This window comes from Centrocercus urophasianus, unplaced genomic scaffold (genome assembly GCF_019232065.1).
Source record: "Centrocercus urophasianus isolate 14NV4802_14NV808 unplaced genomic scaffold, USGS_Curo_1.0 seq_19, whole genome shotgun sequence".
Lineage (NCBI taxonomy): Eukaryota > Metazoa > Chordata > Aves > Galliformes > Phasianidae > Centrocercus > Centrocercus urophasianus.
Window position 1 is genome coordinate 5,916,888 of NW_024884744.1, and position 19,509 is coordinate 5,936,396.

The 19,509-nt window shown below is 42.5% G+C and overlaps 1 protein-coding gene across 4 annotated transcripts in view; it reads right to left on the bottom strand.

Moving 5' to 3' along the window:
* TBL1XR1 (TBL1X receptor 1) overlaps positions 1 to 19,509 on the bottom strand; it is an 85,239-nt gene that overhangs the window by 46,236 nt on the left and 19,494 nt on the right. For all 4 annotated transcript variants that reach the window (XM_042820288.1, XM_042820285.1, XM_042820286.1 and 1 more), the window contains exon 2: positions 2,840 to 2,904. The gene's annotated coding sequence lies outside the window, so the exon portion shown is untranslated. The remainder of the gene's footprint in view (positions 1 to 2,839; positions 2,905 to 19,509) is intronic.

Here is a 19,509-nt window from a genome sequence, read left to right on the forward strand (position 1 = left end):
TGACAACCCCCTTCCAACAGAACCATTCTATTCAAATTAGTCATATATATAAATACATACACATGAATATAAACAAAAATACTCCTATGTAGCTCCATGTATTTATAGGTACACATACCCACACATAGGCAAAGAAAGGAAGAAAAAGAAAGCAAGGCAAACTGCCCTGCCTCCAAAACTCACTGCACAGTAGGACGGAAAATACCTCTTGGGTAAGCTAGCTTTTCCATCACACTGCAAAAATAATAATAATAGTTTGCTAAAGCTTTTATGGAAAATCTGATGCCATCTTGCCTCTAGGCCAAAGGACCAAGACTTTCATTTTTATTTCCAACACATTCGTTAACCCTTGTGACCTGAGGCACCCCGTTAGCAGCCTCCAAATTAACCTCTGAAATCCCAGAAAACACTGCATTATGCACCTATCTGCCTTCCTCACAAAGCCTTTTTCTGTTAACTTCTCAACTTTCCCTAAAGAGGCCAATCCACACCAACCACAGCCATACTCCACTTTAAAAGGCTTCAACACAATATAAATACATGATTTTACAAAAACTGCCAACAACTCCAGTATGTTTTTAAGAATGAACTAATACTGTACCCTGTGTTAACACAACATATCTCACACACACACACACACACACACACACACACACACAACATCATCTTTTATTCACCTTTAAAATGAAACAAAGCAAAAACAAAAGAGGATGTATAACTTGTGTAACTTCAGCATTTTAGTGCTGGTGTGGTTGGTTTTTTTTGACTCGCAAGAAATGGAACTAACAGCAATGATTAGCAGACTGATCAAAAAGCTCGTATCATTTCTCATGGGAATCAAAAACGTATTTCTGATTGAAAAACACGTATTAAACATGGGTAGTCAAATGAAACCAATGCTGTGAGAAGAGCACAAACTGCTTTCTGCAGGTCAGCCCCTGTCCCACTCTTTGTCTACACATCAAAGAGAATAATAACATAATAAAAACCCACGACAGTTGTATTTTACTACGATCTGGAGTAAGCTATCATTACTTTGAGATGGTGATGAAGGTGCCTAGCTTGGCACTTAAATCCACATTCAAACTGTTTCAAAGTTAATCAAGAGATGAGTAATTGTTTAGAAATCTCTGGAATAATGAAATATGCCACCAAACTATTTCACTTCGCTACACGTTACAGCTGAGCATGTTTTACGATCCCTGTAACAACGAGCATGCCCTTGAGAGAGTACAATTCTGAATTTCTAACATAATTTGTAGAGGGAAAATTAGGGCAAAACGCAGCAACATTTCAAATAGAGTCTCTGAGTACTTTAAAATTTTATGAAGTATAAGGACTAGGTTAATACGGAATGAGTCACGTTTTTAAGAGAAGCAGTAACACAGACCTGAATTTCAAGTCATAACTAAAACCATGCACAACTAACACAAAATAAAAAGAAATCAGAGAAGCCTTCTGTTGGGAAAAGGTCAACAGCACAGTGAAAACTCAGCAGCAACAGAAGAGTCCGAGGGCACTGCTGGTTTCACATTCAGGCAATTAAAATGCCAGGCTATGAGACCAGGTACAACTGGCACCTTCTTACTCACAACTCTTACTCCACAACTCCCTACAGCTGAAATTCATCCCAAGCAAAAATAAAGTGCAGTTCATATCTGCAAAGTTTGAGCTTAAACATCAGGGTATTAAAGGGCACAAACTCTTGTATAGATCATCCGATCTCCGAGTTGTCTTTGCGTGGTGCCAAACACGTGCTGCATTACTCTTCACCCCATGATGTCCCACAGTCAACAGGCTCACTGACTGCATTTCCCAGGAATCAGTTACACCCAAACTCTCTCAAACTTTTTTCATGGGACAAAGCAGAGTTGTTAAGCTGTTGGTGAAACTACAACTACAACGTACTCTTTAGACCCACGCGCCCACACAAATCAACTCAGCTCTCAGATCCCAAACTGAGTTTCACACCTTGTGATTAGAAACACCATCCTTTTAGCACTGAGCATAATGATCTAGACATGCCTGAAATGCAGGCTGACACTTCCTGTATGTAGTTCTTTAGTCCAGTGCTGCATTTGACACTCCCATAACGCGGCTCACTGTGATAACCTAAGACTCAGAACTGCTGAAAGGAGACTTTGAATCTAATCAAAGTCACAGGTTAAGTTCCAGTCTCAGAACTGGAACTCAGTCTTCAGAACTCACCTTTGCCTTCCACCTACACGACTGTTAGAATACAGAAATACACCATAATGACAATTTGCAAATATCACCTTCCAGCCATCCAAAACGTTCAGTAATATTCCAGAGATGGGAGTAAGAAGATCACACCAACCAAGACTATTTCTAGAGAGAACTTTAACTTCACTGGTCTTCCTCTGTCAAATGCACTGAAGCAAAATACACCTGACACTGTGTACATTTGTAATAGGAGATGCTGTTAGCATTGAAATAAGAAGCAGAGAGCCCCCCCCAAGGGGGTCAACAGAGCACTCATCTCAACTACAACTTGCCCAGAACAGGCTTTTGGCCAAAAGAGGAAGCAAAACCAGCTACGAGCAGGATGAGCTATGTCATTCTCAAGTCACTCTCCTTGCTTCAAGATTAACATGCTGCCCTACTTTCCACAGGGTAAAGGAGAAACAACTTCAATATTCTGTCAAACAGAATAAAGCTCTAGATGTTTCTTAGGAAAAAAAAAATAAATCAATTTGTGTACTGGAAAAAAAACACCACCACCACAGTCACTCTGAAAGTACTGTCTGCAGCAGAAGAGGACCTATGGTGTATTTGCAAGAAGAAACCACACCACTAACTCAGTTAAAAAGGTGCTTACCATTGGCAGTGCATTGATATGCAGAAGTTTTCCTTTCAGGTGTCTCTTGCCACAGAGGGGTGATGCTGAAAGAAGCAAGGAGACAAATAGGAAAAATTAGTATTTATTATTCTGAAAACAGCAGCATTAACACAGTACAACATCAGCACAGCCCACCCCACTGCTCCTGGCACCAAACTCGTGTTCTGCCTGCACCTGCAGAGCCCCATCATACAGCACCCTGTAGGGAGCCTGCAGCACCCACCTCTGAGCACTGCCTGGTCAGTGAGCACCAGCACCGCCTGACCTCAACAGTACTGCACCCAATCAGGAGCACAAACCACTACCTGTATCAAAGCCCTCATGTCTGGATTTGCCTTAACTTTCCAGAAAAGACTGTGGGATGCTAACCAGGCACAGCAGGCAGCTCCCAAGACCTTTTGCCCATGCCAAATCCATTCCGGAAATAAACTTCAGCAATGGACATTAAACACCCTGAAAGCCCCACATAAAAATTAACACTGCAGTGCTTTGACAGAGAACCTCTTTTACAAAATGGTTACATCCACTGAGAAGCAGCAATTCAAATAAATAAATAAATCCAAGCTGTTTTCCTACCACATTCCGTGCTGGGCAACCAGGTTTACGGCCATAGGTGTGCCCAGGCACCAGACAGCCCAGAGCTCTGCAGTGAGCTCAGTGCCTGAGCCAGCAGCTCGCACTGATTGCCCGAATCTGGCAATATGCACACAACAGAAATCTTGCAAGAAATCTTTCCCATCTTCCAAAGCAGAAGAATGTAGTCCAAAACCTCCCATGCTAACATAAGACTGCATAAGATTGTTTTCTTTAAATTCCCCTGGTAATTTTATAAATAATAAATGTTTCATGCATCCTACAATAAAATAGGTAAGTACAGGCAAACACTTTTCCACATCCAAGTGTGTGAGTGTGTGTGGACTCCATGCAGGGCTGTAACCATTTCCATGTAGCACCAGTTAATTATTTTTACTCATACCAACATTTATGCATGGCTGCTCACCATGCAAGTACTTGCACACTACCTTTCTTGTTAGGAAATAATTTCATCACCCACTCAAAGAGCAGAAAGAGGGACAGAAGGATATGGGTGACCAGTAAAGCATTATCCGTCTGGTTTTAGATTAAACAAAACATCTCCAAGCTATTCAAAAACCTTTACAGCAAGTAAAGAACCTTCAGGGCTCGTGACTAACACTGTTCTCAAGTGCCATTCCCAAAGTCAATCAGTAGGAAACGGCTGATTACAAACCCATGTCTGAACCCACCGTCAGGGCAGGCAGAACCTAACAGCACAAGGAGCTGCTGCAGAGGATGCTGAAGAATGCAAGTATGTGGGGAATTGAAAAAATGTGCACACATGCTCATTTTCTGTTCCTTGGCTGTGCTGGCAGGGCAGTAGCTATGTACATGAGGAGAGGAGAGCTGCCCTTGCCAAGGGGCACGTTGGCCCACGTGGGGCTGGTCACAGTGTTCTTCCCTGCCGCAAGGGCTGCAGGGCAGCATGGAAGAAAAGGCTTCATGGGCTCGCTCAGCAAATCCCATAAACAAACGTTATTTGCCAACAACTGGAGTTTTCCTTAAAAACAAGAAGAAACAACCAATATCTGCCCTCCTCATCTGAAAGCAGGATAGATCAGTGTCAGGTCTGTGTCTCGCACACGATGGAGGAGAGCTCCACGCAATATGTCCTTCAGGTTGTGTCACTTGCAAAGGAACATGTCAAACATAAATCAAATAGCAACTGCACAGACACTTCCAATGATAAAAGGCCTTCTTCAGTGCCCACTGCCCCAACTGCCCGCACACCTCACGGCCAGGCTGGATGCCCAGCCTCCTCACCTGTGCCTTACATCTGAACTGAACAGGGACATGGGAAAACCTGGAAGAAGAGTAGCAAGTACACCAAGAGCTCCCTGACTCTGCTACACTCCTCCTTGTCTGCTGTGGCTCTGATTTTAAAGAGGAGCACTTGAAATGACAGACTTTTGGAAAACACTGGGACGTCCTTCTTCAGAGCCTTCTTCTTCTGCTGAGCACCGACTCTGCCTTGTCAGCAGATTTTTCCTTCCCAATTTATCCTATTGGAATTTGTTATTTGGCACATACCTTGAAATAAAGCAGGCGACAGCTGTAATGTATTGATTTTAGACTCGCTCTCTTTATAGCCGACCTGCTACACTGATTTGACCAGGTGACCAGGTGTAGTAACAGCCACACTACCCAACATTTAAAAATAACCCGCTAAATGCTCTTGAGGCTGATAAGACACACCTGTGCAGAGAATATCAGCTGCTGCCTTTAGATCCCTCCTCTAGGAGAAAGCAGGATTTTGTGGTTTTAGTTTTTGTTGGTGTTTTCTTTTGAACACCTTCAGTTTGACTGGATTACTCCTCTCAACCTAAGAAGAAATACAACTTGAGGAAGAAGTGCATCCTGCCAGATCCCGGGGTTGGCAGCACACTCTGGCCAGCTCTGCCCGCACCGCACAGACCAGCCCACCAGCAAGGCTCTCCCCACACCTGCTAGCTAAAAACAAAACCAAAATGGCAACTCATGCTATCAGCATCTAGGCCTGTCACCATCACCAAGTCATAATGGTGTGCTACCAAGACAAACCAGCACTGGGGCTGGAAATGCTCATCATCTTCTGCGCGAGCAGAGCTGCTGCCACTCCCCATTTCCACTTGCGCGCTCGGATTTTTCTCCTAATCCTCTTAGGACAGCAATGTTTATACTGCTTTCTGAGACTTTTGTGCTATTTGAGCTTTAATAACAAATTTGCTCATTAAATGCTGTGTTCTGTGAATTACAAAGGCCTTCCAAGGACAGCTCTTTCCTCCTCAATTCTCCTCGAGTGACCCACCTTCATCTGGCTTCAGTATCTGCAGAGTGTCCCAATCAAAACAGAATTAAAAATAACTAAATCCTGGATGTTCCTCTCAGTAACTAGGCTGCAAAAAGCATCAGACAATAGCTTTAAAAGCCTAAATTGAAAACTAATCACTGCATTGAATCCTTCCTTTCATTTGGTTAATAGGCATATACAAAACCAGTGGTGATTCTGCCATTGCCACGCTTGGAACGTAAACAGAGAAAATCAAAAGTTACTTCTTGTAATCACACTTTCACTGCAATCTATGGGATTTTTAAAGAAACCAGCCCAGTACTTCTGCAATAACATCTGCTTTTGGATCTAAGAGAGAAACTGAATTCAGATTTATCACAAGTCATGAAGGTCAACCAACTGGAGTCAAGAAGACCAAGTCAAGAAGAGAAATAAATATGGACAAGTGAGGGAAAATGGTAAAGAATAAATGAGGACCGCACACAAGGCAGCATTAAAAACGGTCATCACGTGGCTAATTGCAGCTGGTGCTGCCCAGCATGAGCCAGCCCGGGGCTGCTGAAGGGCCAAGCCAGAGGGAAGGCCCAGCATCACAACCAGAGCGCTCAGGGGCTCATCACAGCACTGCGTGCAAGGCCACGTGGGATCACAGTCGGTACTCAGAGATCCCCAGAGAGGTGTCTGTCTGATCCCGAGCTCCAACTGAAGCAGCTTTCCTCTGCCAATTAACTGAGAAATCTTCATTTCCTAACCTTGGTTCTGGTTTTAGGTCTTCATTATGTAAGAAATCTGGAAAACACAGATGCAAGCCAACTTTCTGGACTTTTAGATGAATATGTATATACATACACAAACACACACACATAAAAGTTGCACAACTGCTCTGGAGAAAACAGAATCCAGATATAAAAGCACCTTTCAAAGTGCACAACGCAGCACTCACTGTGCTATGATAAGCACAGAAAAGCAAGACTAAAGCAAGACAATATTGCAGCATGGCAGCAGTTGCCTCCACACTTAACGAAAATTTCTTTAAAAGCCCAAAACTGAAGGAATCATAGAAGACTGCTTATAACATACTGAAAGGAAAGGAAGCTCAATTGCTGGAAAGGAAACCGTACTGGCCAGCCCCATTAAAAACACATAAAGCACAGGAGTAATCTTGTCAATACCAATTAGTTTGTACCATCAGGGAAGGCGGGGGAAGAGCCCCACTGCAGCACAATTTCACTTGCAAGTCATTTAAATGAAATTCATTAGTAAGTAACCCAATTCACAAACTGGAAGTTAAAAATCCTAGAGAACAAAATATAACCCAGCCGAGGGTGGGAAGAGCATGAATGGTTGTTGCTCCAACAGCTCTTGCTCCAAGTGCTGAGCACGATGTGCCATAAATCCCACCTCTACACTGCCATGTACATGACCACCATGCATCCATATAAACCCCAGGTACATTTAATTTGTGCTGCTTGTTTGTTCTCTTCTGAAAATAGTGGATGTTGATTCACTGACAAATGTATCTCAGTTCTAGAATAAAAACACAAAATTTAAATTCACCACAGAGGGAAAAAAAAATGAAGAAAAAAAAAGTTCCAAATTGTGTTTAATTCACTCTCCTGGAGGTGGGAAGAGTCTCTTCCCTGTGACAGCACTTCCCAAACATCCTCAGCAGCAACAGCCACCAGTGACTTCCAGCACAGCATCACGGCTGGATGGCAGAAATCCCTTCCTTTGCCAGCACGGGAACCTGTTCCTATGAACTGATAACAAGGTTACCAGGGCTTCTAAACAGGTCTGTAATCTTGGTACGGAACAAAGCTCAAATGGCAGCTTTGGATAAAAGACCTTTCTCACTGAGATTTCTGCTCCCAGTGTCCTCCATATCTGAAAACAGGCAGGGCAGACAAGATGTTCCTCTGCTTTGGGACTCATCGTGGTGCTGCAGAAGCAGAAAGCACCAGAAATTGCTAGAGTAGGGCAAGGATACCACTCTACATGCTTCTTCAACTCATTTCTTCTTAAATGATCTAATTCATTGAATTCATTGGAACTCTGTGTCAAGTGTGCCCTGCTTTGGGAGGTGGGATGCACGTCACAGGTAGATGTCACATTTGGAAGTGCTGCTGAAATGTCTGAATAAGGAATTCCCTGAAAGTAACAAGAGGACATAACATCGTGGTATTTCCAATCCTACAGATGGTAACCACCACTGGGGCTGGGGCTTCTCTCAGTATCAGCACCGCTACTCCCCTTACCTTTCAGACAACTTAAAGTCCACTCCCCTTACCTTTCAGACAACTTAAAGTCCAACACAGTATCATTCCAAGCAAAAGCTCAATCTGTGTGTTCAGCCAAGTTAAAGACCTACAGAGAATGTTCAAGCAGCGCAGCACGACGTGGGTTCTGCTGCAGGACAAGCATTCGCAGACAGCTTGATGCCAATGGGAACCAGAAGTCCCACCGCAGCCACTCGCCTCACACGCCAGCCAAGAGCTCCATGTCTTGCTGATAATGAGCCCACAGCGTGCTCCTTACTGCTGAGGTCTATTTTGTGTACATCTCCGTATGTTCTGCTTTCTCCTCCTGGCTCCCTAAGCCACCATGCTGTGGGGTCACAGGGGATGCAGCCCTGGAAGGGAGAAGCTCATGAGCAGAGCTGCAGCTACAGCATCAAAACACACCTCTGTTACCAAGGGCTGCCTGCTGCCTTACTCAGGCCTGGGAATCCCAGCACAACAGCTCACAGCAGAACAGAATGATGCATTAGGCAACAAAGATCACAGCAGAGACAAAACCAGTATTAAAACAGACTGTCTGCTTTAGACCCCGATGTGTGCCTGCCATACTGATGGAACATGGGAAATATTTGCATTACTATCACACTTTTATATATGTGGTAAAAGACACTGAAACTTGTTCCACAGAATAAGCAGCCTACAGAAAAACCCAGCAAATATTTACATGAGCAGTGTGGTCAAAGAGAATAGTGTCTATGAAATAAAACAATTGAAGCCATTAATCAACACCAGCATTAAACTAATCTAATCATGCCACTGCTTCACCTAGCTTTTTGAACAGCAGGATCTAAGCACGACCAGGGAAAACAAGTGTATCTGAATCATCAGCGACACTGGAAGGATCTGACGAGCATGGGGACACAGAGCTGCAGCACAGAGGTCCCAGGACTGAGGCCATGATTAATTGGGAACAACAAAACAACAACAAAACCCAGTATGCCGGAAGGAGCGATGTAACAGGGTTACCTACACATTCAGTTAGCTGTTACAGTGATACTGTGCACCTCTCACCCTACGTAGTCCAGTTCTAAAAAAAGCTCTCCCTAAAAATGCGATTAATTACAGCAATTAAATTTTCAACTGTATTGGGTTTTCCTACTGCAGGCAAATAGCTTTTCTTACTGCAAATGAGTGCAAAAAAAACATAAAACAAAACCACCACCACCAAAAAAAGCCAAGTTCATTCCTTGCCAAAATGACTGAAGTCAGTATTTTTGTTTCACTGAAAAACCTGTTGAATGTCCTTCCATAAGTAGACGTACGCCTCATCGTACAGCCCTTCTAAACTATGCACTGCCTGTGCAGAGCCACACACAGCAGTCGTTCCTCCTGCAAGCAGTCAGAAGCACAATCAGAAACCTATTGTGCTACTTTGCAGACAGTTGAAAAAAGAGAAGGAGACTGCCAAAGTGAGCTGCCCAGCACCTTGTACCTTCCTTTGTACGAGTCAAAAGATTCCATCCAGCAGAAATTCCAAGGGCCCGAGTGAGAACTTCAGGACTGCCACCCTGGGGATCCCCAGCCCTCACCTCCCTTCAGAAGGTTTGTAAAGGCAGATGCCTAAAGGAAGAGTCAAAACAGCAAGAGCACAGAATCTAGCCCCCTAAATTATCTCCTAGCCTCCAGCTATTTTCAACTCAGATGAGTTCTCTGAGCACAATTTGCTTAGCTTTAGTAATTCAGTATTTAGTAACGTCAACAGAATTACCTTCCATTAACTTGTTCATTCCCACAAACACTGAGCACATACCTTTCCTCATAAGCAGTTTTACAAATCTGCTCCCTGCTGTGCAATGAAAGACGCAGGCTGTTCCTTTGCTCATTCACACATCTGCCTCTTCCCAGAGTAACCTGCCATCACTGCAGAGAACAGGAACCTCGGATCCTATTCATCCTCTCCATGGTTTTCAAGGCTTTGCAGAGGACAGCTGCTGTCCCATGCCACGACTTTTCCACACCAGAAGCTGCATGAAAGGGACACCTGGTCTCCATGGTACATTTTCATCCAGCTGCACACTTGGCATGGCATTAATTGAAGCCTCCCACTGCATTTCCAACTCTCCTTCACTTCCCATCCTTCCAGTGTTACCATTTGACAGGGCAGCAAGGAGGAAAAACACCACTTACACGTCACCAAAAAAGCAGCCCTCGGCACACTGGAAGTGTTCACCTAGAAAAGTGAATGGGGAATGGAAACTATAACCTAGCATGTTATTTAAAAGAACACCGTAACATTTCAAGACTATCCTTGAAAGAGTATCAGCCAACATGCACCCACTGTGAGCTCACACCTCAAAGAATTCTGTTTCTTGTGTGCCACTTTTTATTCAGGAAGCTATCAACTTCTAAATCTTATCTCCACCGTAATCTGGCTAATGCTCTTCTCAGTGTCTCACCTTTCCACTCTTATTTTCTCTTCTCCTCTTCAGTAGAGCTTCCTGTACACAGGGTTAATAGCATTTGTTTTCCCTGTAACATCTGTCCTAACAGACAACGGTAAAGGATGTATCAATGCCATCAGGAATTACTTAAATTTAAGCTTTAAGCTTTTCTCAAGAATTGACACTGTTTCCAAAAGCACTGCAGGGGGAAAAAAAAAAAAAAAAAAAAAAAGTTTTGTCAAGTATGTTATTTCAATTTCAAGTATGTTATGTCAATTTCAAAATCAGTACAAAAATGGAACTGTTTCCTACTCTGTACACTGAGCAGGTTTTTCAGCTCGGTGAAAGCCCAGCTGATCACTCAGGAAGCCATTAATGGATGTGAGCTCAGGGAAGCAACCCAGCTTCCCCGACCAGGAGAACAGACGTGGCAATTTCAGAGGAGAAGTCAAGGGAAAGAAGAGATCCAGGCTTTAGATAGATCCACTGAAGATGCTGTAACTGGAAACACATGTTAAATAACCAGGAAAAGCTTCCCCAAAATAAAACTGTGCAACTGGAAAATTGCTATAGGAAATAGCCTATGCTATGGGACTTCTGTTATTTTAAGAAAGACTTGGAAAGACTGGGAAAGGAGTAATTCTGCCTCAGGACACATCTAGCGCAGTGTTTGATCTAAGTCTTTTCCCTTTCTTTACTTTTTGATTCTTATCTCAATTGTTTCACACCAGGAATTTGAAACTGGCTGAGCTGCACATCCGGCAAATCCTGCCGTTCAGACTAGATCAGGCTGAAGATAGGATTTTACCATTTAGGAACTTCATCTACAGAATTTTGCCTCTGAGACTGCCTGCAGAATTTCTCTCCAACTGCTGTCTGTCTTCACGAAAAAGGTCCTGCTTTCTTGGCTTACTCCTCCAAGTCAACTCACAATTATCAACAGGATCTGCTGCACTGATCAAAGCAAGCATGAAGACTGGAAGTCCTCCAGTACTGGTCTTGGGAAAAAAAAGAACAACGTCAACCCTTTACTCTCAATTAAAATAAACTTATCTACTTAATATTCCAACATGTGAAAGACAGAAAGCTTATCCAAAGTTTATTTTTAGGACACTGGATGGCTACTATCACTGAAATTACTTGCTCCCTGTGTGCTTTTGGCTGCTGACAATGATTTCCAAAGGCATCCACAGACTTGCCCACATGGGTCAGCTTTCAAACACTCTGTTTTAAAATAAAAATGCAGGAAGTGTCTACAACTTTAAATACATACATAAAATTCCAAAATACAGTCAATACCTTTCAGTTTTGATACGCAGATTTTTAGTTCTTTTGTTACTGATAGACCATAATGGAGGGCTGTGCATTTTCCTACTTTCTTTTGTGATCATGCTAAAACAGGTTCATTAACCAAGAAAACAACTGACAAATTCTTGAGCCAGGAATATCAAACCAACATGCTTGTCAAAATACTCCACCTTGCACAACTATTTCCACTCGTGTCAGACATGTCAAATCCCAGGCTCTGGTTCATCTCCAAGCAGAGCACACTGCAGATATTGCTGTAGTCACACCTAGTCAAGGCTGTTTCTTTTTTTCCTTTTTCCTTTTCCCTTTTTTTTTTTTTTTTTTGTAATAGAATGGTATGAGGTATTTAGCACTAATAGATACACAGAACTTACGCTGTTATGTAATAAATGGACGAAACTTGATGGCACAATAACGACGCAACTGCCATTGGCTCAGTAACAATCCAGGTTTACACACTGTTGCACTACAGAAGAGACTATTTACCAAACAGTCCAACATCTATACTCTTAATTGCATGAAACTGTACAGCTGCAATCATTTATCAGAGGTTTGGAGTTGTTTTTGTGTCTTATGCTTCTCACTGCCTAAGGAACAAGACACCCTTGCACTACAAAGCCATCTCAAACACTAGCACTTCTATCCCATTTAACACATTGCAATTATTTTTACGCTGGCTTTATCCAGAAATAAAGCCATTTGCCATGTCCTCATAGCAGTGCTGCCATCAGTCTGGTTCTGCACCTTCTCTGAGAAGCCCCACTTGACAGCCTCAAACCGTGCATGTGGGGCTTGGTGCACAGTACTTCTGATCAGAAGTATTTCGATTTGCTCTTCTAAAAGGACACTTTTTCATCCTTACAGCAGCCTCAGTATGCATGCCCATTCCCAGTCCCTTAAGGATGTAAAGTTTTCCCAATGACACAGTTTGCCATAGTTTAAAGTATTCTAAGCTCACAACCAAAGACGCTGACTGATGCCAACCAGATCAAGAAGACAGAAATCACTCCAGAGCCCAACAGCAGCAGCTGAGCTTGGAGACAGAAGCTGAGCCTTCTCCGAGTTCCCCTGGGCACAGCCTGCTGAGCACACTGGAGATCCTCCCTCAGCCTGGCTGGGAGCATGTCCCAACATGGGAGCCCAGCGCTGATCTACAGGAAGCGCTCACTGCCATCTCCTCCTTCCACAGAAACTGAAGACCCCCACTTGTTTCTTTGGTAAAGAACAGCAGTGGCAGAAACACAAGGCACTCCCAATTTACTCACAGCTACAAAAGTTCAGAGGGGTACTTCACACGGCCCAGAGCCATGCACATAAGGCCAAGGCTCCCAGTTTAATTTCCAATTCAATTCAATTGAAGTTTTGGCAATTTATCCCAAAATCCGATTGAAGCCACTCCGATAATTTCAAACAAATACAATATTGAGATACACATTCAGATGGAAGTCAGTGACGCAGCACTTGCAGGCGCGTTCGTTAGAGGTGTCAGCAGGGAGCAAGCTCTCCTGCTACCCCATCCAGCGGGCATTCCACCCACAGTTCTGTTCAGCCTTCAATCTGCTGCTTCTGAAAACCTAACCTCTCTAATTCTGAAATCCCAAAGAACAGCATCAATTCATTCCACTACTAAGGATGCAGCACTTCTTCCTAGCTTTTAATACTGAAGTCTTCATGAATGTATCCAGCACACTGCAACAACTAAACCAAAGCTGCGATGCACCAAATAACCTCTTTTATTTGATTACAGCTTGACATGGCAAATAAGAAACGTGCTCTTCATCAATTTGCAAGTTTCTAAGAAGTCACAAAAACTGACAGAATAGGCCTAAGCAAAGGCTAAGTTACATATTTATGTGCTTTAACAAAGTACAGCACAGCAATAGATCTGCCCAGGAAGGAAAAAAAAGTCACCAGTTGTACTACAAAAAAAAAAAACTCAACACCAACAGCAGATAAATGTCCTAACAGATTCCAGCACAGTTATCCCCTTGAAAAAAAGGCTCTTCTAAATCCAAAAGAAAATCACAATCAATTCTCTGAAACAAGGCCATGTTGATGTGAATCATTTTCATTTTGATCCTCCCTGGGCCTTGCAGAAATTCCTCCTGCTATTAAGCACTCAAAGGTGTAAATGAAGGCTTGAAAGACATACTCAGAGAAACAGCAGTGATCAACCTCAGTATTCAGAGAGCAGCCCAGTGCTTTCAAAAGGACAAGATCTGAAGTAGGACGGAAAGGCAGGCAGCAGCCCACACACAGGTACATCTCTATTTCTGGATGCAAGGCAGTGGGCACCGATTCAAAAGGACACATCCACATCCCGAGATTCGACCCTTCTCAGGTAAGGCTGCGCACGTGGCACACAGGCGATTAAGGCAGCTCCAGCACTAACAACAGAATGGGAGCTCTCAGATGGTGCTACTCTGACAACGCCGTAAATTCTGCCCTGCTGAACAAAAGTATGATTTACTGAACAACTTCAGAACCTACAAATCGCATCCGGAAATTTTCAGGTGATGGCACTGCTTTCTGCCCTGACAAAATAGAGCTTTCTAAACAAATTTAATATATATATATCAGTTTGCCATGCTTCTACAATTTACAGGCTCAATCTATTATGCAACACCCAAATTTGCAGCCTCGTTCCTGGCAATTTGTATCAACACATCACTGATCCAGAAGTTAGAAACGGAGGCCAATACTTTGGCCTTACCAACAAAAGAACAAGCCTCATCTTCTTTGGGGATTTTTCTTCATTTTGTTAGTTTGAGCTCAGCATTATCACTTCTAATCCAACAAACGTTCAATACTGAAATATAACAAAATTGCATCCAGACCTTGGGAAAACTTCAATAAACAGGCTGGGAAGGAAGGAGAGAATTAAAGGACGGTCACACATAAGGCCGCCCATCTCAGCAGAACTTGCAGAACTTTTTCTTTGCTGTATGTGTTCAGAACTCACCTCTTCTACACCACTTCCATAATTCTATAGTGCAGCACTGCCCAACCACCATTGCTTCTACAAGCCAGTTTTCCCCAGTAGGTCACTCTGGATACCATAAAATCTCAAACCGTATCTCATCTTTCTCCATATCCCACCTGCAACACCAACAGATACACCAACTACAAGACCAGCAGTACTGAATTAAGCACAAACAACAGCAGAAGAATAATACACTTGTTCCCATTTGTATGGTAGCAAATAAGAAGCTAACAGCAACAGAAGATACAGCACAGGAAATCTTGGAATCCCCTTTTGAATTCCACCTTAGAGACTACAAAAACACGCCAAACCCTGAAATATCCATATATGCCATAAGACACTGACGTGTAGAAGTATCCATACATCCCATAAGATACTGACATGTAGAAATTTCATATATATACTTTTTTTTTTAAGCGTATACTGTATGGTAGTAAAAGCTAAGAAAACCAAGCAGACCTTCAAGTAAGAAGCAAAATGTTGTCTATCAGCATCTGTACACCTCCTGCCTGCACCTCCAAACAGTGCGTGTCATAGAAAGAACACACACCTGAGAAATGGCTTTCTAGAAGGCATTCAAGCTTTTCTCACTTCAAGCAAAAACGTTCATTAACTGAATGCAATCTCTAAGGATTTATATGTTTTGTTTCCCTATTTTTAAAAGAACTACGTGAAAAGTCACTGTTCATTAAGTATCCTGTTGGAAAAGCCAAAGCAACCCAGCAGCACTCTTTGATCAGCAGATACAAGGCCTCTGCTAGTTTTGGAAGAGTTTTACATACAGTAACTTTAAAACCTTTGGATTGTTGCATCAAAGATTACTCCTGGTCTGGAGATATTAGGGATTAGCATTCTGCCAAGTCATTCCTTCTGGGAAGTAATCAAACTCAGATGCTGGAGTCCCTAAGCACAAAGTGCATAAAAGGATCCAGCAAGATGGGATTGGCATCTAATTGCCACTCTGGCTCCATCAACTTGCTGTCAGATTCACTTTTCTTCAGTTCAGCGCCTGAGAAATTTCCAAACAAGGCAGTATGAATCTGCCAATCCCTGATGTGCATCCACACCACAAGTACGCTCACCGGGCTGCTTCTATGGCTGGGACACCACTTGAGAAAGCTAAGAAAACAACTTATTCCCCAGACCCATACGTGCTACAGAGCACTTTGGTCACCTTCCAGCACGCTCACACTTGTGGGCTGGTTAAATGTACCCAGTGGTGCACTACCAACTCCTAAAAAGCCTCCTCTGACCTTCATATCTAAAAGCTTGCATAGTAATTCATTTGCAGAACTTAAAATCACCATAGGAGGAGGATCCTGCTTTATGCCAAACTCCTACACTGTGGGTATCTGAGATACAGAACAAGCAATATTTTAAGACTAAACAAAAATCCCATAGATTTCTACCTGTTAGTAAGATGATCAAAACCAGTAAGAGGTTCTAAGAAGGGGACTTGAATTTTGTTCATTCATCCCTTGCATTTACTGACTCCTTGGCTTCATAAAGCAATTCCCAAAGCCTTTAGAAAAAAGCAGAAGAGCCCACTGGGTACAGATGGAGAACGAGCACGTTATTTAATAACCAGAAACTATGTATGAGAGACCTTTCCAGCTTTATTTTTAGCACAGCATCTCCGTAGGTACAAAGACAGAGCTTGAACACTGAGAGGAACATAATGGGAAATTTGTTTTAACCATACAGTTCTAGCAGGTTATTAAGATTGCATCATTATCCTCCTTGGACAGTAATTGGCAATAAGATACACGCACTGCTCTTAGTTTTTGTTTCATTGATGAGTTGTGAGGAAAGAGAAACGCCGCTCATCCAATGCGTGGTTTATTTAATATTCAGCTTTCTTCAACTCTTCTTCTTACGCAAAGCACAAATGCTGATGATCAATTATTTTAGCAATCATAATTCAAGCTGAAATTTTACACTCTGTAAACACATTATCATGGCCACCACATGACGTTAGAGAAATTCCAACTGCAGCAGCCCATACAAATGAACACTCCGTGCTGAGCTTATGGCACAGTTCAGCTCTGAGCAGGCATGAGGCTCTCCTGCCACGAACGAGGCACACACAGATGCTGGGTGCTTTCCTGGGCAGTGCCCAAGCACACACATTCATACTCTAAGATGATCATATACTTGCTTTAAAATTTAAAAATTAAAATAATAATAATAATAATATTTATCTCTCATGGTGTTACTTCTAATACTAGTATATGTGTGAACAAATTAAACTATCATAAAAGATGGATAAATCAAATGAGAGTTACTTTCATATCTGTAGGAAAACTTCTTAAAAACCACCCCAGACTGATGACAAGAAGCACTAAACTTTCAGAAGCAACTACTAGACCTTGGGAGCAATCTAGGACACCTCCATGCTTCATGGATGGCCTAATACATACTGGGACATAGGTCAGGACAAACGTGATTCGAACACGCAGCACTGATGGACAAGAGGCAGATATCCCTCAGCAGCCCAACGGCCTTCTGACACAAAGGAATGGATTTGTGGAGAAAGGGAACAGCTGTGGGCTTCAGCCCAAGCTGAGCAAGGCTAAAGGTGACTGCAGTGAGCACTTCACACTCATTCACCAGAAGCTGAGTGAATCCTTGAACTTCTATTTAACTTGGATTCCTTATCAATTCAGTACGTCCCACACACACACAGAAAAAAAAGCCAAATTTGTTTATTTCAGTGTGTAACAATTGGCATGTGTTGGAGAGAGAGCACGTGCTCACACACACTTGGAACTGCTACAAATTGCTAGGAAAAAAATCATATACTTGGTATCTGCAATAGGCAGCTTCTGCATAGAGAAACACTATTTCTAATCCAAACCAAAGCAAATCTAGACAAAAAACACGTTCACAAACACATCATTGTATCCATGTATGCGTGTGCACACATTTTCAAATATTTTATATTGGAGCACACTTTGAAAGCGTGAAGGAGAGCATGTTGAGAAGCACGAGGAGAGCATGAGTTGTCACTTCCCCTCATGCAAGGAGAGCTAAAGAATGTGTGACCACAAAGTCACCAACACGATGCACACCATGTCTGCTGGTGGGAAACAGAACAGCTGCAAAAGGACAGAGGTTAAGCCACGAGCACCAGGAGGGAGCAAAGCAGAAGGAACTGACAGGAGTCTTTGCTCAAGCTTCAGCAGCGTCCTGCCTTCAACACATCCCACCCTGCAAATGCACCAAGATTGGTTGGAGCATTCATAATATAAACACATAGCAAAATTCTGTTTTTTTAACAAGGCTTCTAACGTTTCCATAGACACAAATTAAGTTTCACATGGCTAAACAGAATTCTCTTGAAAATGTTATGTTTTAAACCACCTTCACCTGAGGTTAATGCAGGGTTAATTTGGCAGAATGGTATTTACAGTGCTTCCAGATTTCTGAAATACCTGCAGAATTCCTCTCTCTTCTCTTTAGCTAAATAGCAGCCTAGTGCAAAATTTCTTCCCACAGCACAACAATTAATAACCACAAAAAAAAAAAAAAAAAAAAAAAAAAAAAAAAAAAATTATGAACCTATGACATGCACCAGAGCAATACTTGGCAGATCACAGCATACTCTATTTATATAACAATCACCTAAAGTGATCATTAAATTAATTAAAGCACATACTTAGAATACAGGCTTATAGGCAGTTCCTTTCATATCTGACATATACCATCACTCAGTTTCTGTTGCTCTCCAATAAAAATCTTGTTAACTAAGACCATGAACGTCCAACCCTTAAATAACCAAGAGCAGTGAGCCCAGACAATCTTGGAAGCCCGAGACAATATCTGAAAGCTCCTTAAACGTTAAGCAACGAGAAATAAAAACAAAACAACAATGCCATCCTTACTTGAAATGGTTTCCATACGCTTAGACAATGATCACACATCTTCAGCAAGCTCAAGTACATACATACAAGATCCAAAACATTTGTGCCATTCGTTAAAAAGAAAAACACACTTCTACTGGCCTCCACCCCTCCATATTTACATGGACTTCAGGTGAGCCCGATTACATCCACACTTTGCAGATCTTTCTGCATAGTGCTTCTATAGAACAGCCATCCATGTGAGAGACATCCTTGCCCAGACTTCTATCACCTTCTGCCTGAGCTTACGCTGGTCCTTAAAAACAAAAATCAAGCTTGTCCCACTCAAATCTGCTTAGGACCCTTCTGAAAAGTTCATTATCTTTTATCTTGCCTCACCTCTTTGTATTCCTCCGTCATTTTCACTTCCCATTCCCTCAAGCATAACACACCAGGTTCCCTTTTAATAAGGAAAAGGGCCTTTGCACTGTGCTTATCGCTGACTTGGTACCAAAGAGCTGACTCCAGCTCTGCCAAGTGACTAACAACATCCTTGACTGAAATGACCATCAGCACACTTTCTCACACAGTGCTCATTAGGAGAGGGGCTCCCAAATTCACAAGTCTCCTTTAAATCCCTTTCCAAAAATCTCCTTTTCCATGTCGACTATGAAAACTGTGTGCTCAGTAGCTCCAGGTGAATTTCTATTCCATTAATGTATATACAGAACAGCTTTTTGAATTCACAAACTTTTTAGCATTACCATGTTCTGACAAAGATCTCTGCAGGAATACTCTAAAAAAATGCACCAAGTTTTCCTTTTTTTGGGACATAGCCTTCTAGTTTTGGTTGATGCCTTTACCTTTGGCACTGCAGAAACAACAAACACCTCCTGACGACCCTCACTGTAACAGCCCCCATCCTACAAACCTCTCCCATGACCTCACTCAGGTCTGCTTGTTTTCTCCCACCCACAAACTGAAGACCACAAG